This window comes from Antechinus flavipes, chromosome 1 (assembly GCF_016432865.1).
Source record: "Antechinus flavipes isolate AdamAnt ecotype Samford, QLD, Australia chromosome 1, AdamAnt_v2, whole genome shotgun sequence".
NCBI lineage: Eukaryota > Metazoa > Chordata > Mammalia > Dasyuromorphia > Dasyuridae > Antechinus > Antechinus flavipes.
The window spans coordinates 246,536,690-246,555,226 of NC_067398.1; the positions used below are offsets into that span (position 1 = coordinate 246,536,690).

Below are 18,537 nucleotides of genomic sequence, written 5' to 3' on the forward strand. Positions count from 1 at the left end.
TTCCTCCTGCAGTTTATAATGCCTTCCCTCTAATGATAATTTCCATTTACCTTTATATCTCTTGTATGTACATTCTTGTTTGCATATTAATTGTGCCATTTGAATGTGAGCTGGTCTGGGAGGCAGGGACTGTATTTTTGCCTTTTTTTGTATCCCCAGTGTTTAGTCCAGAATCTGATATGTATCCTCAAGCACTTGATGAATACTTGTGAAATGTCTGAAACATTTTAATGTGTCCTCCTAGAAGAGCTCATATAAAGGTACAAAGATGGGTTTTTATACATTTTTCCTTCTTGGTAGCTGAAAGTGTTGATGTAGCCTAGGTTTGCTCAGCAGGCAATTTGGTCAGGAAACTGTTTCCTTTAAATCTTCTTGTAGTGGTACAGAAATATGCTTCTAAGTAGAAATTGACCACCACATGGTATTCTCGTGTAATATGCTTATATTCAGTTTGTAATTGGAATCACTTGGATTTCTCTCCTTTTCCCAGTATCTCTCCAACCTTACTTTGACTTGAAAGGAAGGAGATAAAACAAATTCTACTTTTTCAGTTCAGTGATGCTGCTGATAAATGCAATCAAGAATAACTAACTTATCAAAACAAAGAATCCTTTGATTTTTATTTAATTCATGAGCTTTGTAAGGCTAGAGGCAAGGAAACTGATTTAGGAGAAGAACAGAACCCCCAGGAGACATTTGGATTTTTTGCAGATCAGATCCTATGATAGGCTGCCACCTGTCTAATTTGCATAGATGCATTAATCAATTTTCCTACTGTAGTGGCAGCTAGATTCCAGATTCATCCTTCCTTGTGCTTCATGTGACCTCATGAACATTGTTTACCAAATTTTAAATAATTTATTACATTTCCTTATTCTTTTCCTACAAGGGATTTTGTGATACAGCATTCTGTACAATTGACTCTCACAAAAGGATCCATTGACAAAAGTGTTTAAATTTCTATAAATTCAGGGGTTTTATAATGTGTGTTTCATTTGAAACTACTTAAAATTTACTTCTAGATTATTGCATGTTAGTAGTGAGATTGTCATAGCACACTGATATCTTTAACATTTTTGAATATCAGAGATGTAGTATACTATAACCCCTTTGTCATTTGGATCAAAATTTGACACCATTTGAATAGATTTTAACATATGAATAAAATTAGAAGATATTTGGTCATAAGAGGAAAGTCATAATTTCCTTATCCTACTTTGATATAAAATGGTATTTGAATTTTTTCCTTTGGGAAAGAATAAATTAAACCCACCTCAGTAATTTCTGTTGCCTTTATATTCTACATATTTTTGCACTCATGAAATTGTAGAAACCCAAGATCTTAAATACCGGATGGCTGTCATAGTAGTTATTTTCAGTAGGTTTGGATTATAATGAGGAAATCCATTTTTCTAAGAGCCTCTGTGCTCTGCATTGCAGCTGTCTAGTTTTACTAGCTACCTCCTGCGAGATAGCAAACCCTATAGGTTGTGAGGTTTGTTTAATCTTTTTCTTTTCTTTCAATATGGAATTTTCAGTGAGACAATGTTGAGTTACTGTGAATGGAATATTATAGAAGGGAATGATATCTAAAAAGACGCATTCATTTTTATTAAGTTAAATCTATCAAGAGCTATGGCACTATATATGTTAAGATTCCACTTGAAATACTGTATTATGTTTACTGAAATAGAGTTATGTTAAGAAATGAACAGAATGTTAAGTTTTACTTTATTTTGGCTTGAAAGAATGGCAGGACCTTCTGCAAATGTCTTCCTTTTTCATGTGAAATAAAAAACTCCCAATAGTAGTTCACATGAATTTCCTTCTGGAAAACCTCTGTGTATCTCATTAGGTGCCTACTGTGTACCAGATACTATGCTAGTCATTGCTGATAGAAAGAAAAGTAAAAAAATCATGCCTGTTCATAAAGAGCCCACAGTCTAATGGGGAAGACAGCATGCAAACAATGTACAGGATAAATTGTCAGTAATGAACAGAGACAGTTAGAATTAAAGAGGATCAGGAAAAGCTCATAAAAAAAATAGAATTTTAGCTGGGTGGCTGAGAAGGTAAGCCAGAAAATGAAAAGAGAGCATTATAGATATATGGCTGCCGATGAAAATGTTCTGAATATCTTGTTTGAGGAACACTAGATGGAAGAATATGTACAGAGAGGTATGTAAAATATAAGAAGACTGGTAATATGGAAGAGGAAGGCAGGTTATGAAGACATTTGAATGGCAAATAGAATTTTTTTTATTTATTTTTGACATATTTGATTCTGGAGTGCTAGGGTACTACTGGAATTTATTGAATAGGTAGATAGGCATAGGTAGGCATAGTTAGATTCGCACTTAATTGAAGATGGGCTGTGATAAACGAAGAGATAGTTGGAACAGTGAGGATCATATGATTTTTTTAAATTAAGCATTAGAATTATCAACTTGTTACTCATATGTTTTCTGGATTAGTTTAAAAAGATGTATTCTTCCATTTTGAGAGATGTGTACATTTTCAAAATGTAAAATGTTTATTTGTGAAGGCCAATTTTTGAAAAGCTCCACATGCAATTTTTATTTAAAACACCTCAAGTCACTGGTGAGAACAAGCAATTAACAATTTTTTAGCCATATTCATTTACTTTGTCTTATCTTAATATTTTGGAGAATGAATTAAAATTAATGTTTACAATAACAATTTAATTTGCAAAATATTATTATTCATTTGCTATTTCTCCCTCCCCCCTCCAGATCCCACTTATTAATTGCTTAGTTTTCTGAGATTCTTGCATTGGTTTCAGGAATACAGATACTATATAAAGATACTGGAAAGTTGGAAACAGAATCTTGAAACAGTTCTTAGCATAACATTAGACAGCATAGCTAAAAGAGAGATACTGACATAATGTGGATAAGGTAAGCCTTTTATTGATGGAGAGTTTGAGTTTACATTTTTCAGAATTCTCAATGCAGATGAATTTGTTGCTTTGAAGATTTTCATGTTTGCATTGACTTTGATGAAAAATTATTTGAAATCTATAGTTTTTAGATTGGTGAGGTTTTTTCTCCTTATATAAAATCAATCCAAGCTCTATGCCTCAAAATTTTTGTCATCCCTAGTACTATTACCAAATTGTGATTAATCCTGTGATTAAAGAGAGAAGTTGAATTAGTTCACAACTATACCAGCAATGCATTAGTATCCCAGTTTTCCCACATTCCTCTATTTATCATTATTTTTTCCTATCTTCTTAGCCAATCTGAGACTGTGGTGAGAACAAGCAATTAACAATTTTTTATCCATTTTCATTTACTTTGTCTTATCTTAACATTTTGGAGAATGAATTAAAATTAATGTTTACAATAACAACTTAATTTGCAAAAGTATTATTAACCTTTTGCTGTTTCTCCCCCCTTCCAGATCCCACTTATTTAATTGCTTAGTTTGAAGTACTCTGAAATACAGTATGTGTTGTGGTATTTCAGAGTTGTCCTAATTTATCAATTGGAGAATGGCTTGTATTCTTATAAATTTTAGTCGATTCTCTATTTTAGGAATGAGACCTTTATCAGAACTCTTGGGTATAAATATTTTCCCTCAGTTTTCTGCTTCCCTTCTAATCTTGTCTGCATTGGTTTTGTTTGTACAAAACCTTTTTCATTTAAGATAATCAAAATTATCCATTTTGCATCTCATAATTTTCTCTAGTTCTTTTTTAGCCATAAATTCCTTCCTCCTCCACAGATCTGAGAGGTAGACTATCCCTTGTTCTCCTAGTTTGCTTATAGTATCACTCTTTATGTCTAAATCATGAACCCATTTTGACCTTATCTTAGTATATGCTATTATCTGGTAAATTTCGGTGGGCAAATTTAAACTCTGTTCTCCCTGATTCCAAGTTTAGTTAGTGTTATATTTTCTTCCATTTATCTCTAATGTTAATGTTTTTTTTTTTTTTTTTTTTTTAAGTTAAGATTCCCCTCCACCTCTTTATGCTGCAAACACAGGACTGTTTCTTCAATTACTTTGCCTTAAATCTTTTTTAGCATGGCCCTGTTCCCAGTGGCTCTCTTTCCCTTACCCATAATATCCTCCTCATCTTTCATACCTTTTCTCCTTGGGGTTTTGCTTATTAATTTTTTTTCTCTCTGGTTATATAATTCTAACTCCCTTCCCTTTTCCTCTCAATTAAGTAGAGTCCTCCTTCTCTTCTCCTTTTCAGCTAGTCCTGTTCATTAGTTTTTAAAATTACATCTTTTTGTTTCTCCTTTACAAAAAGGATTTTTCTCACTCTTATCTATTATTTCTTTTTGTCTATTCTAGGCAGTATTCTATTCTCTGATTCATTGCCATTATATGGTCTCTTTCCTTTCTCCATATTTCTTATGCAATCAAAATTTCCAAAGTAATCCATTCTAGACTCTTCCTATTTGGTGCTTTTTGCTTCTGCCTTGCAGAATTTGCCTTGTGAATTCCATTAATGCCTCATTCTCAGAATAATGCTAATGAAGAGCAGCAGGACCTTTCCCTATTGAAGAGCACCTCTTTATATTTATAACCCCCCTGGCTTACCTTCCTTCCCCTTCCTCCATTTGCCTCACAATATCCCTAAGTCCATATTTCCCTTCACTTCCCCCCTCCCCATTCTAGTTGTCCTCAAGAGCTCCAGTTCCTTTCTCTTGAGGAAAAAAGACTAGATGTTTCCAGCAGTAAATCCTCCAGGTCACACTCTGCTCAAAATCTCCCCCTCTTTTTTCACAGACCATCTCCCTTTATTCATAGGGGTATTCATCAGTGGAACCCCACTTTATCATCACACTATGGCCTCCTTTTCCTTCCCCTTCACTCATTTCCATGTAGGCTCTACTATTTCTGAGACACCACATCTTTTCATTGACAACTCTAGATTTGATCCTGGTGCACCACATACTCCTTTCTGTTCCCCTGCATCTGGCTCCTTTTATGGACACTCCCTTGTCATGTAGTCCCCCAAAACAAAAACGAAACAAAAAAATCAATGCCCCTGTAGGCAGATTGTCACCAGATTCAGTCCATTATGCCCAGGGACTGAGCCTCTTCACTGTTAACTTCCTTCTGCCTTCATGCCTGTCTTCTTGTGTATATTTAGAAAGAAATTTCTTAACTATTTTCCTTGCTGTCATGTTTTTCTTCTTGCTGTGTAGATTTTTCAAACACTTCCTTGTGGTTTTAAATCCATCCTTTTTCATTTTTGTTTAAGCTCACGTTTGCAGAGTAGATCAACCTAGGATTTATGCTGAACTGTTATTCTTTGGAGTGTATTATTACATTTCCTCCTATGTTTTCTAGTTTATTCTGAATAGTCTTGCATTATTCTCATTTCCTTTACTTTGGTTTTTATTTATTTATTTTGGCTGAGGCAATTGGGGTTAAGTGACTTGTCTGGGGTCACACAGCTAGGAAGTGTTAAGTGTCTGAGGTCAGATATGAACTTGGGTCCTCCTGACTTCAGAGCTGGTGCTCTATTCATTGCACCATCTTCTGCCCCTGTATGACTTTCTTGAAATATAATCCCAGTAATGGAATGTTGGAGCCAAAAAGTATGGATGTTTTAGTCACTTTATTTGCATAATTCCACATTAATTTCCAAAATGATGGTTCCATTTCTCAGTTCCACCAGTAGTAAATTTGTGTGCCTATTATTCCACAACTCCTCTAATTTTGATTTTTGTAAAAATTTTTTGCCATCTTTGCCAATATGCAGGGGATGCCATGAAACCTCAGAGTTGTTTTGATTTATATGTCTTTTCTTTTTCTTTTTTTTTTAATTTGGAGCATTCTTTCCTGTGGTTGTGAATACTTTGCAGTTTTTCTTTTGAGAACTATTTGACTCCATTGACCATTTAACTATTGGAAAATGGCTACTGATCATATATGCCAACAGTACCAGAAAAATTTGATACAAAAATTTTTTTTTCCACATTCAACTACTAACCTTTTTGTCCTAGATGCATTTATTTTGTTTGTGGAGAAACTTTTCAGTTTCGTGTAATCAAAGTTAATCTATATTATCTTTTGTAATTGCCTCTGTTCTTTGATTTGGTTAAGAATATCTCTTACCCACATCTGGGAGAGAGAGATATAGGCTCTGCTTTTCTTTTAATATTTTTATAATCAGATCTCCAGTATTAAGGTCATTTAAAATGTATTGTAGATCATAATGTAAGGTGTTACTCTATCTCTGATTTCTGCCAGATTGCTTTCCAGTTTTCCTAGGAGTTTGTAATTAAGTAAGGAGTTTTTTCCCAGGTAATTTGTTTTTTTCCATTTTATCAAACATTGAGTTATTGAATTCCATTTTTTCCCTCATTTCCCCTTGTCTATTCTATTGATCTATTTTTGTTTAAACCAATACCAGACGATTTTGATATAATACTACTAATATAACTTGAGATCTGGAAATCCTATTCCCACCCTTACTTTACTTCGTAAATCTGCTTCTTTTCATCATTTCTTTTGATATGTCAGATCTCGTTTCCCCAAATGAACTTTGTTATTATATTATCAAGTCCTATAAAATATTTCTTAACTATTAGATCAGTATATCATTAAAAGTAACCTTGGTAATGTCAGGGTTTTTTTTATTCTATTGTCAAAACTTAGCCATGAGTACTAAATATTCTTCCAACTATTTAAGTTCTTTATTTCTTTACAGAGCATTTTGTTTTGGTACATTTATTATAAATCTCATAGACCACCACACTTTTGACGTGGGTTTTCTTCATTACTGATCTTTGTATGTTATGGATCTAGGCAAAAATTCTGTGTATACACCCAGAAGCAACGTAAAAGGAAAATGAATCAATAAAGGATGAGACTGGAGATACTTGAAAATACCACTTTGTTATTTTTTTTAAATGTCTTTTATGTATCCATCTGTCAACCTCAATTTTTTCAAGTGAGTTTGTTATCAAGAATTTCTCTTGAATAAGTGTATAATTTCAGGTTTGGGGTAGAAGTATATTATTTGCTTTATTCTTGTAGTAAAGTTAGTTCTTTTCATTACCTCATTTAAAAAAATAACATAGGTTAGATTTTTCTCCCCTTTGAAAAAGTATGGTGACAATTTTTTGGTGTTTGTGATAAAAAGCAAAAACAAGTTTGAAGTTGTATTGTAGAAAATCAGTTTCTCCTTTTTTTACGAAAGTAGGCAAGTGGAAAGAAATTTAAAATGACTTTTAATTGAGATATTTGAAGCCAGTGTTGACAAGAAGTAGCAATTGATCATTTAATTATTTTCTTATAAGAAGGCATGTAATTGGCATTTTATTTCTCTTTCTTTCTTCTTTCCCTTTCACTGTCTCTGTCTTTCTTCTCGTTTGCTTCTTTCTTCCATTCTCCTTGTTCTTTCACTTTTCTTTCTTCCTGTGTGTACGCATGTGTATTGTTCTCATAAATATCTTATATAGATGAGAAAGTGAGCACATAGGTCAATAATTGTTAACATATTGTTGGTTGAATTTTTTTTAATAACAAGGTCTGGAATTTTACATACCTTTGGTATCAGTAGCTCTTTTAATTGCCATGAAAACTGATCTCCACTCTCAAAATTGTATCAGTTCTAGCAGACTCTTTCTCTTGTATTTTTGCTCTATTTCATTTGTTTTATCCATCTGAATTTTCTTTCTATTTCTACTTCCTGTAAAAGACCATCCAAAACTGTGATATTAGAGACTACACTGTTCTTGATGGTGAAAAAATTTTGCTAAACTAATCCTTTCCACATTGTTTGTCTTTTTTTTTTTTTACCTTCAAATTTTTTTTAAGTACCTTCAAATATCTTAGCTTAATTGAGTCTTTTGCCAAGTCTTTAAACAAACTTTCTCCTTGGTGATTTCTCATTGTTTTATGAATTGATACAGATCCTGCTCTTCTTCCATCCTTCAAAAGAAGTTGTTATTGGCTGCTATATCTCTTCCACTTGGAAAGTGTTTTATAACTAAGGCAATATTAGGCACTGCTGGTCTTCCTATTTGTGACAGTTGATTTACTTAGATTGAGCTTCTGTATTAAATTGTAATAGCCTACATTGATGTCATTTTCTCCACCCATATCCCCTCTTTCAGTATTTATTTAAATAGGTCAGGTTGTGTTTTGATTGCTTACCATATTTTTCTTATTTCCATTATTGTTTTTCATTCCTTTTTTCCTATATAAGCAGTTGATTCAGGAATGACTTGTGGTGTGTGTGTGTGTGTATGTTTTGGTATCTGGTGTTCAGCCACCTCTCAACTCTTTTCTCAAAGAAAACTTTCATGCTGGGTGAATATGAGGAATTCTCTGTAGTCTACAAATCTTGATTCTCTTTATTTCTGATACCAAACTATATTTTTCAACATTTTTCACAATTCTTCTCTCTTTCCATATTTGTGTTGAAGTCACCAAGTAACAAAGTATATTAATTTGGAAGGTCTTGTTGAGCTGTTCAAAGAATTTCTCTAGATTTTTTCTTTTGCTATAGATGTAGGTTTCATAGTTTTGAGCTGGAAGACCATCTTGATCATCTTTCTCCATTAAATTCTGCTTCTTATGTATTCTAGTAAAATTCTAGCCCTTTTTTATTTTTCTGTTGCTTCTTGTTCTTCAATCACTATGAATCTAGATTCCAACTTCAAGATGAGGTCATGGGATTAGTCTGAAGTCAAATCTTACAAACTTTTCTTAATTCAATTTTTAAAAAATGTATTGAATACCTTCCAAGTTCAGTACTTTGTAGGAGGTTCCCCTTTCTATGTGAAATCTTTTTTAACGCCCTTCCCAACTGCTGGAGCTCTTTATTCCTGCTAACTACCTTGTATTTATTTATTCTATATACCGTTATTATACTTATGTTTATATGTATATATTTGTGCTGTCGTATTCATTTCCCCTCCCCTTATAAACTACTGAAAAAGTCAAAGGATTTTCTTATTTTTAATAGCTTCCACATCTAGCACTGCTATGTACTGTTATAAGTAGATAGTTAATGCTACTTGATTGATTGATATAAAGAAGCTATCTGCCTCTACCTTCATAGTTTCATTTTTTATCTATAAGCTTGAATATCACTATATTTTACAAATAACTTTTGATTAGTATCTCCATAGGAGTGAGGGAGGGCAGAGTTCCTTCACTTTTATTTTTTGCTTCTGAATAAGAGAATTTAGTTTTCTGCTTAGATGTTGATTTTTCATTTTTGATTTTATTTACTAAACATTGTAATAATAATAGCTAGCAATTATATAGTAATTTAAGATTTACAAAACATTTTACAAGTATTATTATCTCATTTTATCCTCACAAAATCCCTGGAAGGAAAGTGCTATTATTATCCTCATTTTACATTTGAGGAAACTGAGGCAGACAGAAGTTAAATGACAATCCTTCCAGACTTAAGGCTCAACCTATTATTCATTGTGCTACCTAGAGAAATTTGTTTCATTTGTATAGTTCAGACATACTTTGTATTGAATTTTTGATGAAACTCAAAGCTTAACCTTTGTGCCTAGACTCTGTTATTTTTTAAAACAAATTCTAGACTATAAAGTACCTTGGTACATTTGTCTTGTAGCTAATCAATATTTAGTCATTTTATTTTAACTGATCTAATTTTAATCAGTTCATAATTAAGGAATTTGGAGTACATTTGAGTTTTAAATTAAAAATCATTTCTAAAAGACTGATAAAACTGAGAAAAAATAAATCATAAACACAATTTGGCTTTGGCATAAGATATTGCTTGCATAAACATTTCAGGAATGATACCACAAAAATTGTTTAGAATTTGTATTAAATTTTTGTAGGGCTCTGGTTATTTGGCAGTAATTTAATGTCATTGTTGATTAGTTCCTTGTTACATTTTAATGAATGCTTCAAATGGATTTTTAGAAGACCCTTATAGTATTAACAAAACATAGAAAATCTATTTGAATATAGTACATAGCTTTTCTTTCCCTTTACTCTTGCTTTTCTGCCACTGAGTCTGGAAAATGGAATATCAAAGTCATAGGTACCTTTATTTCAAATGAAAAAAAATAATAAAAGGAAAGTGATAGTTTAACCAAAATGTCAGAGTGAAGATATTAACCAGCTTCATTGCTAACTCACCTGTTTTCCACAATGTTGTTTAAATTTAAGCATATTTTGACAACAGATTTTTGAAGTGGTCATGGAATGGGGGGAACAGTAAGTAATTATTATATTTCTTTTGGTGGTTGCATCTTATTTTTTCACTTTTTAATAGATGCAGTTTTTTCACTAGAATCCCTTCCACTTTGTTTTGCTATTCATCTTGTCTATTCAAGCTTATTGGGGGAATATGAAGTTTAAAGTTCTTTTTGTTATTTAAATTAAATGACTGCTTTATATGTTAAAATCTAAAGCATTTTATTTGAGTAAATTAGTTGTTGGAAGGGCTGAGAAAAGACTACTTAGGTGCAGTTATAGACACTCTTGGTGGAAATATAAATTGATTCAGTCATTTTGGAGAGCAATTTGGAATTATGCTAAGAAAGTGATTAAAAAGTCCATTAACTTTTGAACTAGATATCCCACTTTGAGGCATATATTAACAGTAAGTCAAAGACAGAAAGCTTCCATAGATATGAGAATAACAAAAAGTTAATAGAAGCACTTTTTTTTCCCCTGAAGAATTGGCTGATTGATTGCAGATCATAAGACCAAAATTAGAAAGGTCCTGAGAGTCTAAGCCAGCCCCTTCTTTTATTTTATTCTTTCATTTGCTCAATTATATGTTTTTGCAAGATATCTTTCCTTCCTACTGCCACTGCCCTTTTTACTGCCCAAACAGTAAAAACAAAAATTCTGACAAAATCTCAATAGTCTAACAAAACAGATTCCTACATTGGCTATGTCCAAAAATATGTCTTATTCTGGATTTAATTTTTTTTTTCAGTTAACAGGCATTTTTTCTCATTCACTCTCTGAAAAAAATCAAAACTTTTATAACATATGCTTAGTCAAGCAGAACAAATTCTCATATATCCATGTCCAAAAATGTGGATCATTCTGCATATATAGTATATTTGTCAAGAAATGGATAGCATTTATCTTGGTTGATCAGAGCTGTTCATTTTTACAAGATAAGTTCCATATACATAATATAGAAAAAGAGGATTATAAATGAAACTGCAAATTTCTGTATGTACAGCTTATTTTTCTTTTTAAGTATATAAGTTGATTCTGTAGTTTTCAAAACTGGTCGACTTGTGTGTTATTTCATTCTGACCTTCCATTCTGTTCTCTGCATTAAAAAAAAAAAAAAAAAAAAAGGGATGTTTCAACAGTTCTCTTTTTTCCTTTTCCTTTTCTGGTCTCCTATATCATCTGTCTTTTCTTACCTAAATTTCTTGTCCTCTACCCTTCGGGGGAAGAGGGTGGACAAGTATGTATAGTCAACCAAATAAATTGCCACTATATCTAAAAATATGTCCGATTCTGTATCTTGAGTCCATAATCTCTGTCAGGAGCTGGGTAGCAAGCTTTATCATCAGTCATAGGTTGTTTGTCTTTCTAGTGATCACAGTTCTTGAATCTGTCAAATCTAGCCATAAGACGGGTTAGCAAATTGACTAGCCTAAGGCCACAAAGATGGTAGTGACCACAGCAGGATTTGAACTCATAACTTAATAACTGGCATTTTCCTTCTGCCACATTGAGTCAGAGGAATATGTATCCAAATTGTGCATATAAGTATACTGAAATATTATTATTTCATAAAGAAGTATTGAAGAATGAAGAATTTGGAGGAGCTTAGGAAGAACTATATGAACTGAAACAGTCTGAAATAAGGTGAACAAAGACAACAACGTATACAATGACTACATTGTGAGTGGAATGAAAAAAACCAAAATGTTTATTTTTTATTATATATACATATATATACTAACAATTATTATATATTAACAAATATTAACAAATATTATATAATAACAAAACTTGGACCCTGGAGAAAAGTTGAAAAAATGTACCTCCCCTCTCCTCTTTGTCAAAGTCTATATAACTTATAGTGTGACATTTTGTTCATGGTAAATTTGTTGGTTGTGTTTTTTGCTGAACTTTTCTTAAGATTATGTTACAAAGGATGACTATTTGAATTTCAGAAGAAGAATTTCAGAAATTAAGATGATGTCAAAACAAAAGATATCAATAAAAATAAGATTTTTTAAAAAAAGATTCAGTTGTGAATGGGTTAATAACTAAGCCAGCAAGAGTCTTTCTGCAGACTGGGAGTGCTCAGAAAAAGAATGATTTCTCTGAGAGGCAATGGAAAATAGGATACACTTACTCCTGAGAGGAACAGCAGAGCTAGCTTACAAGTATAGCTCAGCTTGACTCAAGATTTTTAGGATTATAGATATAAAGTTGGGAAAGACCTTAGAGGTCTTCTAACCTGCTCATTATATAAATGAGGAAGTGGAGAGAGAACTTAAATAATTTGCTCAGAGGTGGTTGTCTTTTCTGAGCCCTTTCAACAACCACTCTTAATTACTCTAGTCTTAACATAGTCATTTATTAAAGAGTTGTCAAGTAAGTAAATGTCTGAGGAGGGATTTGAACCAAGGTCTTTTTGATTGATTCCAAATCCCCCAGTCCCTCATTTTGTTTACCATATCAAGCTGCCACCCCATCTAGTCATCTAGAAGATCAAATAGCAAGGTGACCAAAGTGTTGGAGAAGAGGGTAAGCTTAACTTAGAATAGAAGTCTACTAAAAGAGAAGAACTTCCACTTAAGGAGAAGGGACTGGTGTATTTTTATGTGGTTCATAATCTTACAAAACCTTATATTTATAACTTAAGATGATTGGCCTAAAGATGAGATTACTTTTTGAACATTTAGAATTAAGAAGGGAGCCTCCTAAAATCTGCTTGTGCCAAAGAGAGAGAACTTAAGATTTAAGTTAGCTAGTGCTTTTTAAAACATGGAGTTCTTTTCCCCCTTTATCTCAACAGTAGTACAGAATATTTCTGAAAGAGATCATTTTAGGAATACTGATCCAAATGTTTAAAACCTAAGCCTTCAAGGTAGGAAGGTGAGAAGAGAAAATAACTCCTTGGTCTTGGTGTGCAAATGAAATTTCTATCTTTATCTACTTGGTGTTCTGTAAATATTTTTAAACTAAATATAAACACAGTAATTTAAAGAGAATGTTTCAGTGTTCATGTATGGTTCTTTTCTTATTTGTCATTTTTGTTTAGAGTTGATTTTGGAGATTCCCCTCCACTCCAGTCTTTGTGGTTTGCTTTAGAAAAGCTTACTAGTTTTTCTCTCCATTCACATTTACTGAAAATTCACTTTCTTATTATTTTGAGGTCTGAAACATGGCTTTTACTTTGAGAAGTATAAAAATAATTTGCTGTTTTAAACTTGTTAGGTGGCTGTAGAATTTGGGGGAGGGGTTTTGTGTATTGTTTTAATAATCATCTTTATAATCATGGCACCCTGATAGGAATATTGGAAAAATTATTAGGCTAGCATAGTCTCTTCCCTTTAAAAAAAGAATTTGCATATAATAAAAGTATTTATATAAAATATTACATGGAAATAAGCACAGGAATTCTCTAATAGTATAAAGTTTGTTGAGTTTAAGGAAACAATGGTAGACAGTGTAGTAGAAAGCACAGTAATAAAAAGGGATGAGGATTTAGATCTGGGTTTGAATTCTCCCTCTACTACCACTTATTTATTGGCTGCGAGTCCTCTGGAGACTTTTTATTTCTCTCAGCTTCGTTTCCTCTTCTATAAAAGGAGAGGTGGTACTAAATTACTTCTAGGTCTCTAAGTCCTTTAAATCTATAAATTCTGATAACTTGACTTTTTGTATTACAAATTAAATGTCTAGATTGACTACATCCTATTTCTTGTAGGTAATCTGAAAATAGGATTCCAACTACAGCCTTTTCCAGTAGAGTATCAATTTTGCACTAGTTCTGGGAGGGCAGGGGCAGGTATAAGGAAGATTAGTATTTTAAGAAATCATTTTATATAGGGAATATTGCTGGCCAGCACCTTCTTGAGACTAAAACCATTTTCATCAGAAAAGGATAAATAGAGAGATCTTGCTATCTCTTATGCCTTTCTTTGCTTGAGTGACCACCTGTTGTCTCTTTTATGTAATTACTTAATGATATTCTTCACTACTGTTCTTTGGAGTTCCTCATTGGTTATATATGTTGCATCCTATTCACATCCACCACACACCTTTGCTATTGCTTTACTTTAGTCCTTTAGAGACAGTAATGTTCTAAGACTCACTTCAAACATTAATTCCACTAAAATGTTTGTATTGAAAAGATGGGCCTTTGCTATTTGGGGAAGCTTGGGATTAATAAAAATACTTTGTAATTATAAAAAGGCAATTCAGGCTACTCCTTTCTTTTCAACTCTGGGACAGGTTCATTGTCTGTATATGCATACGTTTATAAGCATACGTTTGAACCAGCTCTATAGGGTATTCATCCAAATGCTTGTTGAAATCTGGGGTCTAGACATTTTTCATTAATTTGGTGTTTTTGGTGTGGACGAATAGTTCATATTTCTTTGAGTTATTACAGATTTTTTTTCAGAAAATGTCTGCTATAATGTTCAGGCTAGCTTTCTGGGGGACCTCGAGATCAGCCCGCGTCCTTGGTCTTAGTGGAGAAGTGATGAAGGCAGGAGAGCCACCATGAGACCGGGCAAAAATGTAATGTCTCATTTCCAGTCCTTCTCAGTCCTTAAATACCCTATTACAATTACATCATTACAGCATACTGATTATGTGTGAATTAGAGAACCATTACATCACCATGCTAAATACTAAGCATATGTATACTAGGGAACCATCAGTCTCATCAATTACATTGAATTTACACCTTGTTGTTAGTATCCTTGTTTCAAGTGTACTTCTCCAAAGTTCCGGCTCTTTACAGTCTGCAGTGTCTTTGGGGTTAATGTAGTCTGCAGAATACCTTCTACAAACAGGAGAACCTAAAGTGAAGACCTCCTTGACCTTGATTTTGCTGTATCTTCTTCATGGTGACAGATGCTTTTGGGGGAGCAAATTACCTCTCTGTTTTATGTTTCATCTATGCTTATTATCAGAAGGTCATTGGACAGATTTATTTCTGTTGTTCCATCTCCTAGGAAATCTTGAATAATCTTATTATAAATATGAAAGATACCTTATTATAAAAGAGCCTGTGAGGCAATAGTTTGATCTACATCATTGAATGTGGGTTTTTTCTTAATCAACAAACATTAAGCACAATAACATCGCATATTCTTTACATCTTTCAGTCATTTATGGAATTGTAAAGAGCTAGTATATCATTGACTATTTTCTGCAGAAGTCTGCTCTGGTCATACTAATATCTTCACAAGTGCCCTCCATTTGTGTATAGATAAATGTCATAAAGATTTTTTTTATAGATAGATAGAAGAGTTAGTATCTAGGTTGGTAGTAGTTGTTATTTTTCTGGGTCACCTTTTTTTGGAATTAGTAAGGTCCGAGATTTTTTTCCCACACCATTGGGATCCACAAGCATTCTATTTTAGCGCTCCTTGTTGTGGAGTCAATATGACTGGATTCTCAATGGCTATGTATGTCAGTAGAATGCAAACTCCAGCAGGTTCTACTATAATGGTAAGGCTTCAAGGAAAATATGCAAACATGAATAAGAAATTAAGGTCTGATACCATCCGTACTAAGTGGTTGTTATTTGTTCTTTGTTCTCAAAAAGAACCATGATATCTGGGAGATGATTTGCGTAATTGGGGAATTAGATTTAAGTGAGGAAGGCTATGCAAAGTCACCAGCCTTACTTTCTTCTCCAGAGCCATCTGGGTTCAGTGGCAAGATAATAGATCTATAGCTCGGGATTATTGGAAATGTCCCTGGATGCTGTGAGAGACCTTGGCCTTTTAAAACTAAGTTAGTCTTTAATAAGTCTCTGTTCAACTGAGACCACCCCCACATAATCAGTAATGAAGACTAGGTGAGAAAAGAGGCAGAAAAAGGCTTCTTTTACCTATCTAGTCCCAAAAAAATAAATATATCTGGGAGGAGAAAACCCTTAGGGATTTCTAGCTAAAACAAACAGTTGCTATTTACATTTACTCTAAATTATTCAGTGCCCAACTATTATCTTGTATATTGTAAATCTATATTATATATTTGTTGTTGTTAAGTCATTTCAGTCATGTCTGATTCTTTATGACCCCATTTGGGATTATCTTAGCAGAGATATTAGAGCGGTTTACCATTTTCTTCTGATTATTTTACAGATGAGAAAACTAAGGCAAAGAGAGTGAAATGACTTGCCCGAGATCATACAGCTAGACTTGAATTTAAGATGATGACAAGTTTTCTTAACTCCAGGCCAGGAAGCTTTATCCAACTACACCACTAACATGTCATATTATATATGTATTATCCATATGCATATACATATATATATACATATACATATATATATATATATATATATATATATATATATGAATACTATAAGATAAATGGCTGTAGTAGTGAATATAGTACTATAAGTACTTGGCTCATATGCATAAAAATGCCTTTTGATGTAGCAATTAAAACATAGCATGCACAACATAAGACATCAGTAATACATTGAAATACTTTGAGATAATAGTTTATACCAATTATCTAAATGTACTGATTTTAGGGAAAAGTATCATTAATTAGTAGTAAATATTTGTTTTCAGCAATTATAATTCTAGTTACTCTTTTTTTCCATTACTAGTTTTGTTGTCTCATGAAAGTTTTCCTTTAATAATTTTTATGAAATATTTAGTCTGATTGTGGTGTTTTTCTAAGCATAAAACAAAGAATATCTTAACTAAAACTTGAAAACTGCTAACCTTAGTAGAAAGGAACTTTGCAATTTTGTAAGAACAATAAATTTCAGTCTTCATGACAGTGGAATCAGCATCATTTGGGTTTCCATTTGTAAACATTCTTGCTTTGCCATGCCATTGGCAGTATGGATCTTTACTATTAAAAGGAGACTCCTGGTTGGGAACATGATGTATATTTAGAGATGGAGAGAAATATCGTGGAAAGTTCAGAAATTACCAGCCTGACTGCAAACTATACTTTTTAGTCCATAATTCTGAAATTTCTCACCTGTTTAGTTACAAATTTTTCTCATCTTTCATTTTTTTAGATTTTAATTTTTCATGGTTTATCTGATGCTTTTATTAATATGTAGATTTGTCATGCTGCACAAGAAAAATCAGATCAAAAAGGGGGGAAATGAGAAAGGAAACAAAAAGTAAATAAACAACAACAAAAAAGGTGAAAATACAAAGTTGTCGTCCACATTCAGTCACCACAGTCCTCTTTGTGGATGCAGATGGGTCTCTCTATAACAAGTATATTGGAATTGGCGTGAATCATCTCATTGTTGAAAAGAGCCATAGAATTGATCATCACATAATCTTGTTGCTATGTACAATGATCTCCTGGTTCTGTTCACTTCACTCAGCATCAGTTTACATAAGTCTCTCCAGGCCTCTCTGAAATCATCATCCTGCTGGTCATTTCTTACAGAACAATAATATTCCATAACATTTATATACCACAATTTATTTAACCATTCTCCAACTGATGGACATCCACTCAGTTTCCAGTTTCTGGCCACTACAAAGAGACCTGCCACAAACATTTTGGCACATACAGGTCCCTTTCCCTTCTTTAAGATCTCTTTGGGATATAATCCCAATAGTAACACTGCTAAGCCAAAGGGTTTGTAGTTTGATAACTTTTTGAACATAGTTTCAGACTGCTCTCAAGAATGGTTGGATCCATTCACAGTTCCACCAACAATGCATCAATATCTAAGTTTTCCCACATCCCCCTCCAACATTCGTCATTATCTTTTCCTGCCATCCTAGCCAATCTGAGAGGTGTGTAGTGGTATCTCAAAGTTGTCTTAATTTGCATTTCTTTAATCAATAGTGATTTAGAGCATTTTCTCATATGGCTACAAATACTGATAATTTCTTCATCTGAATATTGTCTGGTCATATCCTCTGACCCTTTATTAGTCCAATTTCCTTATTTTACAGATGAGGGAACTGAGACCAGAGGAGTTGCCAATGTTGTAAATGATGGAGCAAGACTTGAACTCATATGCAAAATTCAGTGCCCTTTCCATTGTCTTAAGACTTGAAGGAAGTCTGGAGGAAGAGATAAGGGAGAACAGTCCTGGCTTGGAGGGTGGCCATTGAAAATACATTGGAGTTGAAAATTTAAGTGTCCTATTCCAGCAACAGTGAAGCCAGAGTCATTGGATTAAAGAGTATGGGGTGGGGTTTAGTGTATAAGAAAACTGGTGTGGGGGAGAATATGGACTTTGGGAGGCCAGAGAGAAGATTTAAGTTTGATCCTGTAGGTAACACGTAGCCAGTAGAGTTTATTGAGTAGGGGGGTGAGAGTGGCATGGTAAAAGCTGCTCTTGAGAAGCGTCTCTGACCATTGAGGGGAGGATTGACC

The 18,537-nt window shown here is 33.2% G+C and overlaps 1 protein-coding gene across 2 annotated transcripts in view; it reads left to right on the forward strand.

The window, feature by feature from the left end:
• Positions 1-18,537, forward strand: part of SMURF1 (SMAD specific E3 ubiquitin protein ligase 1) — a 109,184-nt gene that overhangs the window by 31,450 nt on the left and 59,197 nt on the right. The gene's annotated exons all lie outside the window — the stretch shown is intronic.